The sequence below is a fragment of the Polistes fuscatus genome, unplaced genomic scaffold (genome assembly GCF_010416935.1).
Source record: "Polistes fuscatus isolate 324 unplaced genomic scaffold, CU_Pfus_HIC Scaffold11, whole genome shotgun sequence".
Lineage (NCBI taxonomy): Eukaryota > Metazoa > Arthropoda > Insecta > Hymenoptera > Vespidae > Polistes > Polistes fuscatus.
The window spans coordinates 5,273,640-5,296,247 of record NW_025113009.1 but is presented as its reverse complement, the minus strand read 5'-3'; the positions used below and the strand labels follow the sequence as shown (position 1 = coordinate 5,296,247).

The 22,608-nt window shown below is 35.5% G+C and overlaps 1 protein-coding gene across 3 annotated transcripts in view; it reads right to left on the bottom strand.

The window, feature by feature from the left end:
• Window positions 1-22,608, bottom strand: part of LOC122526367 (protein vein) — a 255,684-nt gene that overhangs the window by 126,460 nt on the left and 106,616 nt on the right. The gene's annotated exons all lie outside the window — the stretch shown is intronic.

Below are 22,608 nucleotides of genomic sequence, written 5' to 3'. Positions count from 1 at the left end.
GGGGAAGTCTTAATCGATAAGCGCGCAGATGGAAGGAAGGAAGGAAGGAAGGAAGAAATGAATGAAGAAGGATAGATAGCTAGGGATGGTTGGAAGGTAGAAATGATGGAAAAGGTCGGAACGAACCAACGAACGAACGAACGAACGAATCCAAGTAAAATTGGAAAGAGCGTCCGCTTACGAAAATTTTCTGTCCCAACGTGACGTTCTAATTCTCTTTTGAAATCTGTTGGTGACAGCGGCTTTACTCGCTTCGAAAAACGACCAGCAAAACAAGTTCGTTCGATCGTGAAAACGCATCGTTTTACCTCGTCGCGTATTCGATTCACCTTCTACTTCGTCGACCGTAATGGACTTTTCGTTTCCCTACAAAAGCTTTCGTAATTTTTATTTACTCGACATTACACAGTTTCTCTATGCATATATACGTACGTATATATATATATATTTATATAATACATAACTCGTTCGTAAAAATATAATTTTTTCCTTTTCGAATAGCAGGTAAAAATCGAGGATCGATTAGACAAAAATTCTTACAATTTTCTCTTTTTCATTTCCATTGCATTTGTAAGTGAAATGTGTCAGGTATGATCAGACGTGCAAGCCTGCCTGACGTTATTCCTAGTGACACTACTTGAAGAACGATCTAAAGCGGATTACGTGACTTGCTAAGGGCTTGTTATCACATCGGTTTTACGCACGCGCAAGAAAGTGCGTAAGCACGTTTGAAGATAGGGAAGGTTGTTAAGCACCCTCACACAATGTTGCTTAATGAGCAAGCTTTTATCGTCCGGTTTTATCGTCGACACTTGCCGCTCGTGCTATACCTTTTACACGCTTATTTCTTGTTCTTTTCTTTTCTCTCTTTCACTCTCCCTCTCTCTCTCTCTCTTTCTCTAATTCTCTCTAGTTTAGCAAAGAAGAGATAAAGTTTTGTAATCACGATTAACACCTATTTTATTAGGTCATCTCTTCGCGAATTGTTCTAACCTTCGACGTAAGCTCGTAGATTTTCACACATTTTTAGTACCATCGTGTGCCCTAGTTGTCTGCGATCGTGAAGGAAACTCGAAAGAGGTGAAGGGTGGCTTTAAATCGGCTTTACCCTTTTATAAATTTTGTATTTTTATTTCGAATGCCGCGTTAGAAAGAGGAGTCAACGTTGAGAGCTCGAGCTCGAGAAGGTATAGCTTACAAAACGGTAAGTGGCATCTGTAGCTTGCGAATTTGTTCGGCTGGAAATAACGCTTTAAAAGGAATGGGAAAGGTGGAAAGAGCGATAACAAGAAAGTGGTAAACGTTTAAAGAGAGTGAGAGAGAAAGAGAACTGTACTTCTAGGTAAATCGTCGGCACTTGCTTGCGCGTTTTGTTAACGCAACTCGACACGTCTTAAACGTGGAACACCAGACACAAAGTGGAATTTACTCGACCATGCAGTTACGGCTCGTTTGCTTCGCCGCGTACTATTCTCTAGTATTATTTCACATAAAAACTTGCAGGTGCAACGAATTCGAACGTACGCGTTTAACGTTTAGATAAAGTGTAAGTACATACATACATACATACGTACATACGTACGTACATACATGGATATATACACACCACATTTCTCCCACCGTAGCACACAATTCTCTTTCTAATTTCGAGGGAACCCTTCACGGGTTTACATTTTCTACTACCTTAGTGTTACACCAACTCGTCGAGTAGAGTCGAGTTGAGTCGAGTCGAGTCGAGTTGAGTCGGCTAAACGAAATTCTTCTTTGCATTGTGTATCTTTGCAATGAATCTCTAAATTAGGCTTTTTTCTTTATGAAAACTTTAAAGAGCATACACACCAACCAATGGTAAGCGTTACACGAAAATTACCTTGAGCTGAGTAAAGAAGTAACGTTTTAAAAGTAAAAACCTTTTTAGAAAAGGAAAAGGATCGTAAAGGATGACTCTTTTTTACAATGCTTAATTACAAACTAAAAGCTATCTTCATTTTAGAATTCGGGGTATAATTTATTCTCTATATGTCTCTTTGTCTATGACAAGTCTGTGTTTTAAGTTAATTCAACGAAGTAGATGGAATAAAATATTTAGTTACGTGCGATATATAATCGTAATAATTAACACCATAAGACTCTTCCTTCTAGACGATATCCAACACTCGTAAGTAGTCAAAGTCGAGTTTTAATCAGACGCGTTACAAGCAGGACTTTTCATTTTAACTCGAAATATTTTACGATAAAAGGAACGAAATAAATAAGAACGTTCAAATAATCGTCGTACGTTGGATATCAACAAAGTAAAAGATTGGAAAAGCAGAAAAAAGAAGAAGAAGAAGAAGAAGAAGAAGAAGAAGAAGAAGATGAAAGAAAAAAAAAAGATATAGAACGGAAGGGGGAAAAGATATAAAAACGATGCAAAGGTCGAGTATTTGAGAGAAACTCGGTGGATAGGTGCTTTGCGTATCGCTAAGGTGAAGTGGGAAGCCTCTGAAGTTGAAAACACAGAAGTGCCTACATGAGAGAGAGAGAGAGAAAGAGAGGGGGTAAAGGATGTGGGAAGGGTGGGAGAATGTGGACGAGCGGAGGGTGATGGTGTGTGGATGCGTGGTATAGTGAAACGAGGAACAGGAAGAGAAGAAGGAGGATGAGAATATTACATATGGATGCTTGTACGTATCATAGCTGAAGATGCATACTCGAGCATGCGTGTTTGTATATACGTATCTATGAAACCCATATATATATATAAAGACGAAGTCGGAGAGAGGCAAGATGTGGTAGAAAGGAGGTGCAGACGATGCTAGTGGCTGCGACGCTGGAGCAGAACAGGAGGAGGAGGAGGAGGAGGAGGGGGATGGGAAAGAGAGCGTAGGAGTAGTGGAGTGAAAGGGGAAGGGAGGAGCCGGAGTGTTTGCTTAGCCGGGGCACGAACCCCGTAAATAGAATCCCATTAAAGCCTTGACGCGCTACCGTGCGTCCTCCTCTCGACGCACACAGACAGACAAAGCAACGGACGCACACGCGCAGATTGTAAACGTATAGACGAGGGAAACAGCAGCACGTTCGTTGGTGGATAGGAAAGCACCACTGCTGCTGCTGCTGCTACTGCTAGGTATACCTGCACACGAACTACTCTTTCTCTCTCTCTCTCTCACTCTCTTTCCCTTTCTCTTTCTCTCTGTACTTTCGAGCTAGGTGCAACCTGGTGCAGGAGAGGTTGGCCAGCTCTAGCAGAGAATGAGAGAACGAAGGAATATCTCCCGACTAGCTCGAAGCAACGAGCTTTCGACCCATGAGAAAGGAAAGGGGTGCCAGTGGAAATGCGGGAGTGGGTGGGGTGGGTGGCCAACTGCCGAATAGCATGGATCTCGGATCTCTTTTTCGTGCGACTTTTCATTTCTTCCACTTGTACTCTTTCTTCTTTTTATCTTTTTTTCTTTTTCTTCTTCCTCTTCTTCTTCTTCTTCTTCTTCTTCTTATTCTTCTTTCTATTTCTTCCCTTTTTCTCCCTTTCCTTCTTCATTTTTCTTTCTCCGAGAAAGAGCGTTCCCGCGAGAAATGCTTTTCTAAGAAGGAGAATTTGTGCCCATTATTCGTCGAAAATATGTTTTCCCGGCGGGTAATGAAAACTTTTATCGTTATCGCACTTATCTTACCGCAACCGTCCGCCCTTGAGACAGTGATCACGTTATATATTAATTTCCGTTGTCATTTTCATAGACTACGACGTTAAATGAAATTTAACTCTAAGATATACGTGGATAAAATCTATGTGTTATATATTTCGAAAAAATAAATATAAGATAATTTCTCTAAATTTTTTCGCAAAGATTAAAACTAACAATATTGCAGTATTTTATTAAAAATCGAATAAAGAATATTTTAACCGGAGAATAACATTTTTCTAAATAGAAGAAAGAATTTTCTCTCTTTTTCCTTAGTGTCGCGCTCGGGAAAATGCAATTCCACGTCGATTTTCAACGTGTGGACAAGCAGTAACTGAAAGTTCTGGTTGGTAGGAAATGGAAGGTTGAGTGGGTGTAAGTGTACACACGTGTAAGTCTGTGAAAATTGATCGATCGTCGGAGAGGATTTCGTCAGGAAAACGACGACGACGACGACGACGACGACGACGACAACAACGTCAGCCTGTGAAATTTAGCTCGCTTTTCTCGAAGTTACGGATAATAGAATGTACCGCATCGAGTCGTCGTAGATAGTTAATTAGCTGTAATTGTGTAGTGTTTACGTTACCTCTATATGCTTAGCTATATCATTCATTGCGTATTTTGTCTGTGTGTTAGAACTGCTCATTGTTAACGTTATATCACTAATCCTAAAATTATATATGGAACAATGTTCGAAATAATTTTATCAACTTTAAAGACATAGGTTTAATTATTAATCTTAATTCTTATCAAGATTTACCTTAATTAATAATTAACTTGAATTCCATAATAATAGTATTTCACTTCTTGAATTTATTATTTATTGTTTGCAAAAAATAATATAAAAAAACAAAAAAAAAAACATGAAAAAATATACATCAATGTTTTATAATATTACCGATATCGTTCGTTTCGTATCTACGTTACACCGGGTTTTAATTTGTACAGCTGGAAAAATAATCTTTCGAGATTATTCCCTTAGTGATTTTCCCGGCTACTCGGAAAACGCTCACGCGGATAGTCTCGCACGTTCTACTTTTCTACCAGTTATGGGAGAGAAGAAAAAGAAGTGGACGTGGCCACGTGCCATCTAAGGGAGCTTAATAAGCGAGAGCTGTACCGACTCGTTGCTTATCATCGTAAAAACTATGTGGATATAAGGTACTCGCCTGACCGGCATTCCACTGTTTCTTAATCATTCCATCATCCTCCTCCTCCTCCTCCTCCTCCAGCTTATGATCACTTGCGAATGAATTTTTCTTTTCTCGTATGTTTGACAAAAACAAAATGCTATTATCTTTTACAATACAAACTTCTCTTAATTATTGCACGTTTTTACAAATTTTACTTAAATTTTTGTACGTTATTTTAAAAAAAGAAAAAAACATCGTTTTACTTAAAATAAATGTATATAGTGTACGTCAAATTTTTAATAATACTCACTTAATATTATTATTAATATCCTACTTTATTTTATATAGTTAACTTATTCAAATACAATAACCTTGGTCGTTATGAAATTACGAAACGGTCGTTTACGAAGATGAAGAATATTATTCTTAGGGAAAGTTGTTTTAAAGGAGATAGAGTGGTAGAGTAAAATAGAGAGAAAGAGAGAAAGAGAGAGCGAGAGAGGGTAGACATACCGTTGCAGCGAACGCATTAAATAATGCACGCTTCTTACCCTGCTAATATTTCAAACCTACGGGAAGCCGTCGAGTATGAGACTGAAATTTCGCATTATGTATGAACCTAAAGTCGCCTTCTCTCGTTTCATTCTCGAAACGTGAGACAAAAGTTACGATGGTTGGCTCTTTCGTCGACCAGAAATACCAACAAGTTTTGTTAGCCGATAACTTTTCAAATAACACGCGTAGAAATTTTTCGTTTTCTCAAGTATTTTATAGTAACCATAAAGTTTCACTTTCCATTCGTGAAAGGAATTTAGTCGATTCCCCCTTGGATATCTAGTTATTCGGTAAGCCAGGAGGAACGATAAGTTAGGTATTCTAGACGGACAATGGCGTTTATACGAGCAGGAAATTGTCGATTTACAATCATACGTACGAGCCAAAGAGTCGGGAATGAAATAGGTAGAAGAAGCTGTTCTGGCAAGGAACCCATTGAACTTTAGTGCCAAATCGAATCTTTCTAAGGATAGAAATAGAAGAAGAAGAAGAAGAAGAGTAGAAAAAGGAACACGGAAAATAAAAAAAAAAAGAAAAAGAAAAAGAAACGTTCATACATAGATACGTATATACACGTGTGTATGTTCCTAATGTACGTGTGGTACGTGTATCTGTAGTATTGTACGAAAAAACGAAGAAACGAAGATAGAATACAGACATGAAATAGAGAAAAAGGTTTCAAGAATTCGCGAACGTGTGGGAGCATTTTCTTAGCGGTGAAAACCTGGGCTGTCTGAGGGTGGAGTTGAAAGTTGGTCTAGCAGGAGGGGGGGGTGGGATTGAAGGTGGGTGGTGGTCCTGGGTTGAACGTCACGAAAGACAAAGGAGTAGCTTCGGAGTTTCGAGAGTAACGACAATGATGTGCAAGGAACCGTAAAGGTCCTGGCAACTTCGAAGCCTCCCTCAATCAGCTTTTCATGGAAATTTCACTTCGAGATGGTTCAACGTTCTTCGACCGTTAAACTTGTCTCTTGCGATCGTCATCGAGAATGACTATATGATAAAGATTATCCTATCTTCGCGAAAATTACGAAGTTAAGCTACTCACGTGATATAGGTTACGCTTTAATTCTATAATACTAAACGTACGTTTAATAATTATTAGACCCTAATCATATTCGCGAATTTGCTATGTTCTCGTTGCACCCATCTACCACGTAACTAGCAATACTTAAACCTATATGCAAAATTACTAACACAGGACTATTCGCAAAGTAGACAAAAAATGCGAAAGATAATTTCGTACGCTTTTCTAATTTTTCAAAATATATACGTATTTCTTTGGTAATCAAATGAATTAATGACAAAAAGTAACATCGATTTAAAATTCATTTTCTAATTCGTTGTTACATCGTATAATCGACTTGTTATTATAATACATTGTACACATCGTCTTATTTCATTCAAAAGATAGAAAACAAAGTATTGAAAGGAATAAACCGGACAGTATATCGATCATGTATGATCTACCAATCATCTCCTCGATATCATTAAGAGTAACAGAAATAGATAAAAAAAGATAGGAGACAGAGAAAGAAAAAGATAATAACGTGTCGACGCGTTTCATCCAACAAACGTTTCGCGGTTGGTGAAATTCAGCTCCTGGTGGAAACGATGGCGCGTTTGGCGTTGCAGATACCTATTCAAATAACATCCTGGAAAAAAGAAGAGCGAATGTTTGCTCGTTGATCAAACCTCTCGTAGTTAATGAATTGTAAACAGTCTCTCGTGGCCCTTTTCCTTCCTTTTCTTTCTCTTCTCTCTTTCTATCTATCTATCTATCTATGTATTTCTCTCTCTCTCTCTCTTTCTTTCTTTCTTTTTCTTCCCTTTTTTTATTTTTTGTTCTTTTTATCTTTAGAACGCCTCGATTCTACGGCAGCCTTGCTAGCGTTCGCTCGCTCGCTTGCTCGCGCGCGCGCGAACGATAAAGTTAGAGATTGCGCTCGTCGGCGTTCCTTTGCTTGGAATTAATGAGAAACCCGGGGAATAATGGCGACTTCTATCGATGCCCGACAACGTTTGCTCGTGCGAACAGACTTTGGGTAAAGATTGCTATGGTAGTGGTAGTGGTAGTGGTGGTGGTAGTGGTGGTAGGTACTCTTTTGATTTTTATCGATGTTACAACACTACGATTATATTGAAATAGTTGTCCTTTTATCGTTGCTACTTTTAATCTGTTAACTCTGTGTTTTTATTTTTTTTCTTATTGTGAGATTAAAGTGACGAGTTTTTAACGTTATAATAATAAGTATTACGGTGATATGATAATAATACTTTTTCGTGTTTGAATTTTAATTTCAGACACAATTTGTGTTTTTGTTTTTTTGTAATATTTTTTTTAGACAATAATTACAAGTATGCAAAAATTATACATATCCATGAAACATTTACGTTTGTTATACATAACAGAATACGAAACTAAATTGAACGAAATGTCGTATTATGTCATGTCATATCATATCCTATACCGTACCGTGTTGGGGATGTTTCACTGACATGTGGGTGTGTCTGTTTGGTTGTTTGTCAGAGGCGAGGGCATTTCTAAATGGAAGTTGGACCTTGAATGGTTATGAAGCTTTGAAAAAAATAAAAAAAAAAAAAAAGAAAAAGAAAAAGAGCACTGTTCTAGAATTTTTGCTCAAATTACAATATCTCTGTCTCTTTTTAGATCTTATCTCTTAAAAAGTGGTCGTTATATTAAGTAACAATATAATAAAGGGGTTGCTCTTTATTTTATTCAATTTTATGGCATTCTTATATTAATTAATTTTTTGCTACACGACGTAGATAATTTTTAAAGCAGAACTACACACAGTTAATGAATTAAACAACACGATTTATAATGTTAATCGACATCATCGTCAATTACTAAATACGTAAATTTTGGATACTTCGAATAAACGAATATTATGTTATTTATGATTATAAATAACCAACGTGAAAATTGAAATAATATCCATACGATTATATTCAATGAAACGAGCAATAATTACGATTAAAACTAATTTCGATAAATTACTCGGTAATAAAAATAAGCGGCAACATTGACGACGAAATCGCGGTAATTACAAATTAAAAATTGCACGGTTAATTGTATGAGAGAAAAAAGAATAAAAAAAAAAACAAGAAGAAAACAAAAATAAAAAGAAAAATACAAAAGAACAAATCGAAGAACCGTCGTTTCTTAGAGTTGCCATTTTTGTATTCGATTCCGCAAGGAAAGCTGAAAGCAGAATAAAAAGAAGAAAGAGTACAAATTTCCGATAAGAACCGACTGTTACGTTCCAATGTCGCTACCGTCGATGGGACAAATCAAGAAAGAAATAAAATTACGAGCGGTATTCGTGTAAAAAGCGCGACTTCGCTCCTCGTAAAGGAGGAAAGGAAAAAGGACGACAAAGCAAAGAAGTCGTCGAAGTTGAACCAACGTGAATACTGCAGGTGCACTTTGCATCGACGATGTTCCACGATTAAATTGGCCATTTCTCATTCAATCTGCTTTAATGGAATTAAATAATTCTCCTTGTTCAATACGCATATCGACGGTTTTCTTTTCTTTTTTTTTTTTCTTCAAACTTCTTCTTTTCTTTATTTTTACAAAATGATCGTTTGAAAAATAAAAAAATAAAAAAAATAAAATAAAAAGAAAGAGAGAATGAAAAAAGGAACGGTAACGATTCTCGTTCGAATAGAATGAATAAGGAAACGCATAAATGATTTATGTGCGTACTAACTACCGAGGATTAATTTATTCTACTTTCCAATTAATTCGATGAATAAAACTTTAGCAAAAGTTGTCTTACCGATTTTCGATATCGTTTTTACTTTTTATTAATAAAATTCTCGTATCGAACGATTATTCTTCTACAAAAAAAAAATAAAACTAAAAAAAGAAGAGAATGAAATTTCCAACACATAAGAAGAGCTCCACGTCATACGACGAAAATATAGATTTTTTTAAATCGACCGATTAAATATTACATCGTTTCTTAAATTGGCATTTCGTTTTACGAGATTGTATGAGCTTGAAACGAACGTCCTATCTTTCATCTTTAATTCCGTTTTGTAGAAAACTAGAATAAGATAGGTTGAAGGAGAGAGTACGTCCCTTGTTTCCGTCTTTACCGTAGATTTCTGTTTCGCGTGTGAGAAAAGACGTCTTGGATAAGGATCGAAACGATCAAGTAGAAAGAGGCTTCGTTACTAGTCAGTCGTGGTTAAAAGTATATCTATAGTTTTCTTTCTTGTATGGTTAGAGAAGAAGAACGAGGAAAAAGAAATAAATCAAAGAGGAAGAAAAAGGTAGAGAAAGATGGTTGGAATCATAGATAGGAAAAAGAGACAGAAAATGTACGAGTAAGACCTACTATTTCTGACATTTAGGGACAGAAAGAGAGAGAGAGAGATAGCAAGAGTCATATACCACTGGTCAAAAGTATAGAATCTAAAAAAAGTATAGAATATCGTTTATTTTTTAATTACGATCAAATCTATCTCGATTATTTTAAGGATAATTTATTTCTTCGTTTCAATATAATATATTCTATTTAATTATATATATAATTATAATATATATAGTTATATATAATTATAATAATATATATAATTATATATAATTATAATATATATAATTATAATATATATAATTATAATATATATTAATAGAATATAATTATATATTCTATATAATTTACGATCGTATAAACTTTTAGTCGTTAGTGTAGATAGAAAAAAAAAAAGTGACGAAAAATGAGAGAACGGAGTAAAACATAGTACGTCAGACGTATATACCGATATACTCTCAACTGTCGGTAGATTATAATAGAATGCATTCGAGGGCAAACACGAGGATCTATCTTTCCTAGGATATTAATGGAGCAAGATATTGCTTTCACACCGATATATTCACAGTCGGTTTGACTATATATTATATATATATATATACACACAATGCAAGGTATTATTAATGTCGTGAGAAGACAAAAAGGAGGATTTCATTGTCCCGAAGAACGGTTTGTATCTATGTAGCTTTAAACGTTGAACGATTAGAAGTTAAGAAATGAAAAAAAGGGGAACGAAAATTCACGAAGGATCCACGTCTTCTCTTGGTCATTATCAGATAGTCTCGTTATTTCTCTCTTATCTTGTTAAACGTTTCACCCTTTTTAGAAAATCTTCTTAAAGGCTTTAGAGAGATACGGCTGTAGTAGATTCGTGTTAGCAGACGTCTGGATAGTTCTTACATTCCGGAAGTTTAAAGGGGTTCACCTTGTTATTTACTTTACTCGTTACCTTTTCCCCTACCCCTCTCGTGACTTAAAATTGATGACTTTTAGTACTTTCCGATATTTAAAAAGATCAAAGAAGCACTCTCTCTCTCTCTTTCTATTTCTCTCTCCGTCTCTTCTACTCCTCTCCCACCAGGACACCCTCAATATTTCTCTTTCTATATATCTATTTCCTTCTATGCTTTCATTGGTTGAATCATATGGCTTAAAAGGGAATCGATCGTGCAAGTAAACGGTTCGTGTGCATCGCGATGATCGCCGACATTAGAAACGGTGATTGGAGGATAAATCGAATCGGAGGTAGTTGTTCAATTTCTAAGTAATATCTTGAGAAGGATTATCTCGTGCAAGGTGATACCTAGCATAAAGGGGGGAAGGGAAAAGGGTTCCCTCTTCGACGAGTGACTCGCCTTAGCAGTCGAGCGAGTTAACTTTAAAGCCTGTTTTCCCTCCGAGTTAAGCACAATGGGAACGGAGCTCTCGCATTCTCCAGAGGCAATTTGTCATCGCTGCTATTTAGAGTCCCACGGCAGGCATAATACGGAATAATATCCTTGTAGGTAAAGCGCGAAAGACCAACATATTCGGGGAGTTTATGACCACCTCTCACGAGATTCCCTGACTTTGCATTTCGCGTCGTGAAAAGAGTCTATGAAAGTCTTGATTAAAACTTATCAGCTCGTACATACACATATAATATAATATATATATTTCAGCTATATTCTAGGATTAGGATGATTTACTACTACTTTGAAAAGATTATTTCTTTTTTATTTTTTTGTTGTTTTGTTAATTTCTAGTGCTAAAACATTCATTCGATCGATGTTTAACTTTTTAATTAGGCTCAACACCGCTTAATGAGAAATAATATTTGGGTCGTTGAATAATAAATTTATAATGTATATATTATTTTTTATCTATCCATCTATAAAAAGTAAATTATAGAATTAAGTGATATTTTTATGAAACGATAATATTATATGTTATCGTTAAAACGTGAAACCCGTTAATTGAAGAAATAAATATACTGACCTGTTAATGTAGACATATATGCATATATATATATATAGTATATCCCTCGCCAGTAATGCACACATTCACCAACAACGCACACACTCGCCAGCAATGCACACACTCGCGCGTATATGCATATCATTTGCATAGTAATAAAACACGCACACGTATACGCGAAATAAATTTGACTTATTTCTAATATCGTGTATACATCTCTACGCGTCGAAGGAGACTGACAATAAGTTATGAAAAAAATTACGAATACACTCGACGAATACCGAACGTACACATAGGTGAAAACTCGGCGACGAAATGTTTAGTGGAATAAAAACAACAACGTAAACACTTACAAAGCAGTGAAATACGTATGTATATATATAAACAAAACATTAAACGACCGAGAAACTGTCCTTTCGATGAATTTAACTTTTACTTTTAACCATTTCTCTTTCAGTCGTTATTCATCTCAGCTTCCGAGCAAACGTATTCGAACGTGTTCCTGTTATAGGTATTATACATTCTTTTACATCACTTATCTTCTCATTTACATTTGATACAATGTTTTATAATCTCTTTTTTAACAATGCTAATATATACACGCATACACATATATGTATATCACTCGCCAGTAATACACACACTTGTAAACGTATTATTTGCATAGCAACAAAACACGCGCACACGTTTACGTGAAATAAATTTAATACTTATTCGATAAAATTTATATGTTTAACGAGATATTCGAAAAAGACTGACGATTAGTATGAAAACAGCAATGTACTATATTGGACGGATGCCGAACAATCTTTTTATTAGATTGGTGCGTTTTAAACGTCGAATTTTAAAGTGAATTTATAAAACTTCATATCTTTTTTCAAAATCTGTTTATTTAATCAAAATAAATTCTATTTGCTTTAATACACTTTTCCCAACGAGATTATAATACACAGATGCCTTTTTTAAAGAAATTCTTATCTTTAGAATCAATAAACTCTTGTATGGACTTTTTCAGACTGTCTTCATTTTTAAACTGTATAGCACGTAAAAACTATTGTAAATGTTTAAAAAAATAAAAGTTAGTTAGTGAAAGATTCGGAATACTAAAATAAGAACGTTATAATATTAAATTTTATCGATTAGGTGATTTATTCCTTTTATACACATGCGCAACGTTCGGAAAGTCAGATAAACAATATCTAATAAAAGTACTTTCATAGAAGACAACGTGTCAGTGTGAAGGTGAATTTGAAGGAAGACGGAGCTCCGATCATCTACACCGTGCTTCTAAACTACAATATACACTTCTATCGATTAATTTACTTTAATTAATTACTTTATTAATATTTTCGATTGTTTAAAACTAAACTATGTTTGTTTTAACGTTTTTTTAACGCACCGATGATTTTTAATTGAAAATTTTGTTATGCCGATGAAATATCTAATGACAATTGTTTAATATTCGAAATATATTAATAGATACGATTATATTACAGATTGATTCAACATTTTCTAGATAATTTTACAAATTAATGAATATTTTTTATAACTTTTTAGGAGATATATAATCTAAGAACTTTTGGTCCACCCTTATAAAATATTCGAAAATATTCGAGGACGGTACATAGATCATATGCTTCGAGTTTTTAGACAACAATAGACACTTCTATCGATTAATTAACAATGATTTTAATTCTCTAATACATTCTTCTTATATTTCAGTTTGTTTTAACACATATATATTGGTTGAAATATTACATTATCTATTAACGTATTTTAAATAGAAAATAATTTTGGTATATTTTTCTTTGATGTTTTTAAATGACTTTTTTAAACTTTATTTCGTTACTGAGCCAATATATAAACATAAAATTTAACGATAACATACACTGTTTTAAATTAGTTTTTTGTTAGACTTCGACACGTAAACGTATTACTTGCGAATAGTTAAAACTCTTAGAATGGGGCCTAAGAATTAGGTTTCTTAAAAAACGTTCTCGGTTAAATAATTCTACCTTCGAACTGACCACTGCGCAGGAACGGTTAAATAATTACATAAAAATTAAAAGAATACTAAAATGAGAACGTTATAATGTTAAATTTTATCGATTAGGCATATTATTCTCTTTATACACATGCGCAACGTTCGGAAAGTCATAGAAACAATATCTAATAAAAGTACTTTCATAGAGGACAACGTGTCAGTTTGAAGGTGAATTTGAAGGAAGACGGAGCTCCGATCATATACACGGTGCTTCTAAACTACAATATACATTTCTATCGATTAATTAACATTTATTTTAATTCTCTAATACACTCTTTTTATATTTCAATTTGTTTTAACATATATCTACTAGTATAAGCATTACATATTTATTAATATACTTTAAATATAAAATAATTTCGATGTAGTTCGCATGTAAAGAAATTTCGACATTTCATATGCACCAACCTAATATTAATAATACTTATAATCGCAATTAATGTAAACAGTATTGTAATGTAAAAAGTATTTCGTATCTTAAAGAGGACTACTTCAGTTCGTGGGTTTAAGTCGCATTATTTTTTTCAAGTGTACGCGAAAAATTAATCTAACACACAATTATGTTTTATTACATATTATATACATTTTCACGAGTGTGTGTTTTTTTGCAGGAGAGCGAGTTTTCAAAATGGTCTCGTCGGGAAATGAAATTTTAATATTTCAGGTATGTTTATATATGTATATTGTATATTTAAAGTAAATGTAATTAGGTTATAACTAATGCACTTACTTTTATAAGATAAGGATAAAAATACTGTAAAATTGTCTGCCTAATTGGCAAAGTATCCCTACAGCTGTTGTTTTAATTATCGTTCGAATTTTACTGTGCTGCATAAACATTTGATTTCTTTTTATAGATCATTTTTTTTTAAACTATCGCGAATAAGAAAAATGACTAAAAAATTATAATATATCATTTTGATGAGTAAATTGCATCACAGCTTATTTAATTTTTATCGCTTTTCTCTCTCTCTACTTCTTTTTTATGGAATGAATCGATTTTTTATGTAACGAAAAGAAAAAAAAGAAGTGAGTTCATAAAAGCCCTTGTTAAAATCCTCTTGGAGCGAAATAAAAAAGGATTTATATAGATATTACTTAAAAGTACTCTTGTAATATTCTCTAGTGCACGATATAGAGTAAAATTATTGTATAGAAGAATCGAGTGGTATCGGATAGAAAACTAAATACCTGAGTGTCTTGAAAGTATACTCAAGAAACAAATAGCAAACAAAGACGTTTGTTCGAGGATAGATCTGGCAGAAGGGCTTTCGAGATGATCCCGACCACAGTGGTACCATTCGGTTTTATCGGTGCCGTCAAAAAAGGATAAAATTCTATCGTCGAGTTGATATCTTCAAAAAGTAAAAGAAAGAGAGAGAGAGAGATGAGATGAGATGAAATGAGATGAAATGAGATGAGGAGGAGAAGAGGGAAGAGGAGAAGAAGAAGAAGAAAAATAAAAGGAGCTGTGGGGAAAATGTCAATTTCGGGATGGGGGAAGAGAGTTTTAGATGGTGGTTACATTTTCACGAGTAACTTTCTATGAGAAAACGAATAGTAGATGTTATCCTAGAATTTTCTATCCGAAAACTCGTAAGATTTTGGTTAACCCATAAAGCTATGGAAACGAACGGGGGGAGGGGATGGAAAAGTAGAAATGGTAAGAGTCGAATGAGGGGGGGCTGGACTGGTCGGGGGGGGGAGCGGGAAAGTGAACGTACTTAAGAGCTTAAAGGAGGGTTGGAAAGAGGCGATCGCTCTTACGTCCTATTAATTTCTCATCCAATCTGTAGTCGAACCCTGATTCGAGGGTTCCTTTACTTCTTCGAGATCGCCAACAAAGATAGAAGAAAATCTTGGTTCTTGTACGACTGAAAGCCTCGAAAGGCGCGCAAGGAAGGAGCGAACTCCGCAATGAATCCGTGGAATGCCTTCTGCAGATTAGAATCAAGCACCGGAACCGAAGAATCAGGACGGAGGATTAATTTACGACGACTCGTTGAAATAGATCTCAAGATTTATCGAGGAAGGATGACTTCCTTCTCTTTTACTGTCTATATCTCTCTCTCTTTTACTCTTACTCTCACTCTTTCTCTCCCCCTCTCTCTCTCTCTCTCTCTCTCTTACACTTTCTTTTCTGTCTACCTTTAGCTTTCGCTATTATATCGTTCGAGTTCTTCTCGGCACTTCGCGATCACCCAAGCTCAAGGATTTTCCGATTATCTTTCTTTCTTTCTTCATTTCGTTTCTCTTTCCTTTTTTTTCCCTCCTCCTTCTTACTTCTATGCCATTTCTTTTCCTCCGACTATTCCTTCCTCTATTCGTCATCTTCGCTTTTCCCCCTCTCTCTCTATCTTCCTCATTTAATTTTTCTTCTTCTCTCTCTCTTTCTCTTTTCTATCATAATTTCAACTCTTGGGACTAACGAGTCGTGGATCCTCGTCATCGTCTTTTTCAAACGAGCCGCCTCTTGACGTTCTTCATTTTCAAGTACGTCAACTACTCGAGAATTTCTTACTCGCGATAGTATTTCTTTCATCCCTTCTTCTCGAAGTAACACGAAATATTTATCTACTGCTTACCTAAAATTTTCCTTTCAGAGAGTTTTAATGTTTCGTATGATGTAGAGATTTTGCATTAAATTAACCGAAGACAGCCTATTTAACTATTTGTTTTTCTATTTGTAGCTTGTCAACGTTACGTTTTCTTAAATTACTTCCTTTAAGATTCGAATTTTGTTTTAATAATATAATAGAAAAAATTAAATTGCGATGCGTGCGATGTTAAATTAGAAAAAAATATGTTCCAGAAGTGTCTCTTTTTTCTATTTTTTCTTTATTAAAGTTCTTTTACCAACGCAATTTAATAAATCGAGATTTCATTTAAATGAAAATTTTTAATTAATCTTTAAAACTCATTTAGCTTTTATCGAAAAGTAAAAAATAGTATAATAAGGTATTCAGGATTTTGGGTTAATTCGAAATAACAAGCTCTAGCTTTGTTAAAATATTTTTAACCGAATATAGGAATTTAGATCTGGAGGGCAAAACTACAGTAAATAACTCGAATTCACCGAACTAGTTTGACATTCCCGTAATACCCAATTTGGTATGGCTTCATTTAATAGGTCAAAAGCATGCTTCGTATGTATGTATGTATATATGTATGTATGTATATAAGTGTTAATAGGAAAAGATTTCCCAGGACGGGAAACGTGCTTTCTTCGATGCGTTTGGCTTAATTCGTTCAATGCATTTCGCACGCTTAAACGTAGGATGTATCCACATTTTAATAAGCCGGACACGGGATATTAAAATCTTAAGATTCGTATGCAAGAAATGTTAAAAGGGGGACGGTAATAAAAAGGAGGTCGTTGCACTTAATTAGTTTTACAGTAGTGCGAGAGAAACGTTGCGAAATATTCCAAGAGTTGTATGTATTATATATAAGCGTATATATATACAACGGGTGAATCATTTAAAACAGACTACCCAAATCAATTGATTGCTATTAGTAACAAAAAATAATGTGTTAAACGAACACGTTACGTCAACTTGGAATTCAAGTAAGCATAGTCTGACAAATTTTGTCCATTTTCAATACAATCGAGTTACTCTGCTGGTCTATTTTAAATGCCTCACTCGGTATATACGTAGTACGTACATATATATGTATTATACATACACGATCGCAAAATGCATTCTGCTGTACGCAATGTTAGAAAAATCGAGCGAGTTACCGGTTATCTCGCACGTTCGATCGTAAGATGACCCTTATACGGTAGCCAATTTAATTTCGTTTTAAACGTTAACCGACGTGGAAAGATCAACGACGGAGGAGTTGAATTTTTCTATTTCCTTCCCTCTCTCCCTCCCTCTCTCTCTCTCTCTCTTTTTCTTCTACAAAGAAATCGAATGTCGACGAAAGGTTTTCCTGAAGAGATTACAAATCATTGTAAACCATTGATCACAGAAGGTACACGAATAACGCGATAACAAAACTTCTTTAAAAATAACTCAACGATTATCTTTTCGACTCTGTCGAAATATTCAGACATTGGTTTTTTCCTCGTCCTCTAAATTTTCTTTCGGTAATAAAAAGAACGTCGACTTTGTACGAACGAGTGCTTATCCGTGTAAAAAAGAGAAAGAAATCTTTTTCTCGAACGAGTAGAAGATTTTCATCTCTTCTTTTCCTCCCCCGATTCGTTTTCGTAATCTCGACCCTTTCCCTTCAACTAAGCGCTAAGTCGTCCCCGATTTTGTCGGAGAAAGAAAGAAAATGAGAGAGAGAGCGAGTTAAACGCGCTTTCTGCGCGGTCTTTTGCTAGTAAAAGAAGAAGAAGAAATACAAAAAGGGGAAAAAAGAAAAATATTAAAAAAAAGATGTTGATGGTGGTGGGAGAGAGGATATTGCCAAGACGTTTCTTCGGAAGATGCGAATTTTCTCGTCTTAAGGATAATCCAGGTGCTTTTTCATAGTGGTATAAAAAAAAAGAAGCGGCGGGAGGAAGGTGGTGGGAGGAGGGGAAAGGGACTCTTAGAATCTCAAAGTGTATAAGTTCGAAAGGAGACAGCTATCACGTGTGATCTTAAAAATATAATAACGATCGTGTAGGAGTAGATGATCCTTGAAGATTTTCTGTCGAATACATTGAAAGAAATAGTAGAAAAAGAAAAAAAAAAGAGAGAGAGAGAGAGAGATTGATAAAATGAGGGTCAGTGAGCGAGTCATTTTGGTGATCGAATATCGATCGTTTGAAGAGGAATGTTGAGATCGGGTCGAACGTCCCGTTGAAACGTCATTCGTTATCGATAGTTTAGCATGGGCAGAGTGCCGAAGCTTTCCCTAAATTATCCAGGATTTCCCATCGGGAGCAGAAGGCAGAGGGCAAAGGTATGGCGAAACTTTCCTGACGAATGGATCGTTCTCTCTTCGATGGGGTAGGGCTTGGAACCGTAGCAGGACTTGGCTATCGCGTGTCGTCAAAGACGTATCGGGGATACCGCCGGCGTGTAGAATCGCCGAATTAATGACCGCAGCATGTGCCGAGCATTAATTATCGGGGGGCAGCTGGACAAGGTGTCGTCGTCGTCGTCCTCCTCGTCCTCGTCGTCGTCGTCGTCGTCGTCGTCGTCGTCGTCGTCGAGTTGTCCACTACGAGAACGCGTGCATATGCGTGAGAGAGGGCTGCTGATTGGCGTACGATAGAGAGAAAGAGGGATGGATGGATAGAATAGAGACAGAGACAGAGAGAGATACAGACAGACAGATAGAATGTGTATCTGTGAATTTATGTATGTATGTGTGTGTATGTCTGTATTTACATGTGTATGAGCGAGCACGAGGGAAGCGTCTGCTTTGCTTTGCTTTGCCGGTATGTCAGTGGGTAACGCCTGGCATGTAAATTGTTCTTCGTGAATGTCAGAGCCGAAGTCCTCGGCTACGTTACTAACGAGGTTTTCGGAGTAACAGCTAAAGCGTGCACTCGCTTGCTCGCATTTCTTCCTTAGATAATCTACATTCTATACCGAAAAGGATATGCAGGATTATAGAGGTCGTAATCCTTTGTCCTTTGAGTAATGGTAGTAGCATCCATTTTTGATTGTCCTTTGGCCGAATTAATAGTTATTTAAGCTCGAACTTCCTTAACTCGTCGAGTTCGCTTTCGAAACGTTCTTGAATAGAAAAGCAGTTGTGGTGGTGGTGTTAATGGCGAACACCGTGCATTATTCGAGATAGCTAGCAATAGTGTTCGGTCCGAGTTTGTCCGTCGCGGTGAGAGTTAACATTGGCTGCTGCTAACACACACGCTTCGCTCGTTGTTGCGTAGTACATTTGAATCGGTCAACTCGATGTATTGACCTATCGGGTTAAGTGCTTGTCCTGATTAGCAGAAGTTTCCAATATCGTATCTAGAATCGACTGTGTTAATACGAGCAACCGCGCCGACGTGTAAACGCGCTATACGCATAAATAGATAACAATGCGCTTATTAGCCTCAATTAGCTCTTCTCCCTTGTATTTTCCATTGCCATTTCTGGTCTTTCACATTCGTACGTTCGTACATTCGTTCATACGTTCGTTCGTTCATTCGTTCGTTCATTCGTTCGTTCATTCGTTTACATTCAAACGCATTAATAAACTATTAAAATTCGATTCATTCTCTTTATTTCTTTCTTCCTTCGATAGAAAAAAATAAAAAAAAAACGACAGTAATTGAATCGTACTTTTAATTCAATCTATATGAAATATATTCAATATATTTCGTATCGCTAATGTAAGTAAAGAAAATCGTGGAAATTTGAAATACATAAAACTTGATGAAAATTGAAATAAGAGGAAACCAATAACGAGGACGGTCGAGTAAGAAAAAGTATGAGAAAGCGAAGCCCTGCGAGACTCGAGAGACTCTCTTTTGGAAAATGGATTCCTACGTAATTTGAATAATTGTCAAATGCTGCGTGTTATAACAACCGCGGATGGATTGTATTTTCTCTCTCTCTCCCTCTCTCTCATACACACACGCACACACAGACACAGAGTCCTTTTCCTTGTTACCCTCTTTCCCCGTTTTGTCTCCTAGTTATATCTTGAACCTCTCGCAAGGTAATGCCGAACACGCTCGTCCGCGTGTTTCTCTCGTAGCATTTCAAAATCAATTTGTCTTCTGAATACAAGAGAAAGAGAGAGAGAGAGAGAGAACGAACACGTTTACTTCTCCGTAGTTGAGGACGGTCTCTCCATTCCTTTCAATTTGGCTTGTAAATGTCGCCTGAATATATTTCGAGTCGTCCCGATGGCGCGAGCAGACCGATTCGGTTCCTCCTCCTCCCTTTCTTCCTTCTTCCTTTTCTTCCTCCTTCTCCTCGTCCTCGTCCTCGTCCTCGTCCTCGTCCTCGACGTGGCCAAATCCCGTGTTCTGTATATCTCCACGTATCGACGTCGATAAGAGAATAGGCTGGGGAAGGGCGGGGGGAGGCAGTGTAGGGCAAAGGAACGATGTAGTAGGGGGTAGTAGGGAGGTGGGGGTGGTGTAAGGGGGGAAAGGAACGCGATGCGGACGAGGTCTCATCCCCTTTGGGGATTTCAATCTCGGTACGGATCGTTCTCGACGGTAAGCTCGCAATGTTCAAGGAACTTTCGAATTCTTAAGGGGATCGCCTCCGGGCCCCCATAGAACAGCTACTTCCGCTGCCGCGAAATCCCTTCTCTCTCTCTCTGTTCCTAGCACCTTCTCTCTGAACCATTCTTCTCTTTCCTTTTTTTCCTCCTTCCTTTCCTATCGTTTCTCGTATGTTTTTCCTACGTCTTTCTATTCCTTCTTGTTCTTGTTCTTCTTCTTCTTCTTTTTGTATTTTCTTAGTCGAAACTTAATGAGAAATAAGTGGTAACGATTTTTAGAAAGAAAATAATTGTATTTTGTACGACTAGGTCTCGAATGAAAAGTAAAATAAACGATTGAAAAGGGGATAGTGATTTTCGGTGTTCTCAATGTTTTATAGAAACTTTATACAAAGGTTTGAGGGTGCAATCCTCCAGTGTTTTCATTGTTATTGACTGTTGTTTATTATACTTTTCTAATTTTATAACGTCTCTTGTATACCCTTGATGTTTTCTCATTTGTCTTCCTCTACTTTGTTAGTTCGAGCTTAATGAGAAATTGGTAGCTTCAGTTTTCTAGCGAGAATATTGTTGTATTTTGAAAGTATTGTTTCGAGAGTACGGTGAACTCGTCGATTAAGGGCCAAGGAAAAAGGGAGATGAAATAATTGAAAACAATAGGTAATACGGTAGAGATGTCGGTTTTTGAATATGATTTTATTGAAATTTAATACGAGAAGAGAAGAAAAAAGGACTCTGATGTTTCCACGTTTATCGAAATATACTTGAAATAGTATTTATTCCTTTCTATGCTTTATTATTATACTTTTCACATTTTATGGTGTCTTACTATTATTTCTTTACTAACATATTAACTCACTTTAATTGTATAACTTTATTTTTATGTATTCTTTTTTTTATTTTTTTTTCATTTTTTTATATATTTTAATTAATTTATTTATTTATATTTATATTATTTTATTTATTAATATTATATTTATATTATATCTATATTATCTTTATCTTTCAATATTTATTCTAGTAATATAACAATGAGTAATTCCCGTCAATGTTTGAATAAGCAAATAAACAAATTTCATTGTATGTTTATTATCGTAAACAATACATTTTCGATATGTACTCTCTTTATTTTTATTTAATTTTCTTCATACAAAATCTATAGGGTGATTCATTATTTTTAACTTTCAGTTAAAATATCCAAGGATTTTATTTTATTATAAATTAAACGAATAAGATGAAAAATAAAACGAAAAGCTAACAATTTTTATGACGATATGAAAGCTCACGTCGTTTCCATTTTCTTGTGATTTTTTTCATAGTACAAATTTATTTTTATTTTTCTTTTTTTCTTTTATTCTTTCTAAAACGATGAATACGTTAGTAGAAAAGTGGTTTGTTTGAGTACACACGTGTCAAAGCTAACGAGCAAACGATACCTACTTTCACACATAACATTTTTTATTTGCTCTTCTTTTGAAAAGATATACGAGACCCGTCGTTCTTCTTGGATTATCTATCGAAGATTGTCGAACAACTTTTATTCGCTGGATTATCGGATAAAAAAAGCGATCGGTCATCGGGTAATCCGTAACATTACATGCAAAGATATAAAAAAAGAAAAGGAAACGTCAAATGTTGATAAACGCCCTTCGAAAAAATATTTTCTTTGCTCTACATAAATTATTATAGAAATTTACTAAAAAAAAAAAATACAGTAAATTTCTTTAAATTCATTTTATCTCAAAGAATAACAAATTCCGAAAGATTCCGTTGAAAGAAAG